We start from the raw sequence: 1,677 nt of genomic DNA, 5'->3' as shown, positions 1-1,677 counted from the left end.
CTGGCTGACGGACAATTGTTCTTCTGACTGGAGGAAGGTATTCAGTGGGGTTATCCAGGGGCTGGTGCTAGGACCCCTGCTGCTCTTGATCCATAGTAATGACCAAGACGGGTACACAGGGCACAATTTCAAAATTTGCAATGACATAAAACTTGGAAGTATTATGACCTGAGAGGAGTATAGAATTTAAGAGGACATAGACAGGCGGCAGATTAAATTTAATGCAGAGAAGTATGAAGTGATTTGTTTTGGTATGAAAACAAGGAGAGACAATTCTAAAGGGAGGTGTGAGAACAGAGAGACCTGGGGTAGATGTGTACAAATTATTGAAGGTGGCAGGGAGGTTGAGAAAGTGGTTAAAAAGGCATACAGGAACCTGGGCTTTATAAATAGAGGCATTCCATTTCTATACGTTTCCCTTCCTGCACATTCCTACTCTGTCACAATCTCAAACACACTTACCTTACAGCACTTCCCGAGATACAAACCAGATCTCATCAGATTCTCCGCAATTTCCTGGGATTGCTCACCTCTCTCCAGTTACATTGATCCACTGCCGTTTCGGCTTGGCAAAAGTCAGAGACACCAGCCTAGAGCTCATCGGAACTGGGATCAGGATCCTGGTTCAGTAGCCGGAATCACTCTGTCCAAGGTGCTGAAGCCGCTCACTCTGATCAGCAAAAACCCAGAGTAGATCAGGGCCAGATCCCTTTAAAGCTCCTCCCAGATTTCTCATATTCACTCCCAACCCCTTCTCTCAATCCACTCAGCAAAGGGACATCAAAATATTCCAATCACAAACAAGGTCTTCAAAGAGCCAGTTCTCCATCGGTCACAGGTTTCCATTGAGAGGAGCTACGCTTGATAAAAATGTTTTAGCAAATGTTCTGCAATGTTTAAAATCAGACAATGGAAATCACTGTCCCTCCAACTACACCCCAGTATCTCCTCCTGTACTGCTATCTTTCAGTCTCTGTCCATCTGTCTCTTTAGCCCCTCCATCATCATGGTCTCCCCCCCTGTTCTCTCCCTCCAGCTGGAACCATCAAGAAAGTTTATTGAATGAACCACAGCGTCCGTGTGCCTGGATGCTGAGTGTGTGCATTTCCATGTGTCTCAATGATTCTCTGACTGGGGTTTGTGGACAACCCCACATCATTATTGTGAATATTTTTCTAGTTACTTTCCAAAGTATTTCTACCACAATAGTTTATCTGGGGAAATAATTCCTTATTCCTCTGGCTGGTTGCTGCTCTGAGCTCTGGTTGCCTGAGCAGCCTACAGAAAGCATCACTGGATTTTGACCCAGCAGAAACTGCAGGTTTTATCATCTCGAAGACCTTCAGGTAATATCAAGCTGATGGATGGAGTCTCCCACAGTGCAGCTCATCAAGGGTCTACGATGACCTCTTTTCACACAAATAACTGATTTTCATTAAAGTCAGTGTCTCTGTTCAGCATCAGTTAAATCTGTCAAAGGGACTCACGATGGAGGTTCCTCACTGAATAAAGGATCTGTTTTTGCTGATGGCCCAATGGGCAGAATGGTCCATGAGAAACCCTTGGTACAGCTCAGGCTAACAGCAGCAGACAGGCAACAGAGGGACCAGATTAAATTGAGGTGGGGGTGGGTAAAGCCATGTGAATTATCCAGGACATAAAAATATAAACACTCCA

This window comes from Cetorhinus maximus, unplaced genomic scaffold (assembly GCF_964194155.1).
Source record: "Cetorhinus maximus unplaced genomic scaffold, sCetMax3.hap1.1 HAP1_SCAFFOLD_2186, whole genome shotgun sequence".
Classification (NCBI taxonomy): Eukaryota; Metazoa; Chordata; class Chondrichthyes; order Lamniformes; family Cetorhinidae; genus Cetorhinus; species Cetorhinus maximus.
Note: the sequence above shows the minus strand (reverse complement) of the source record.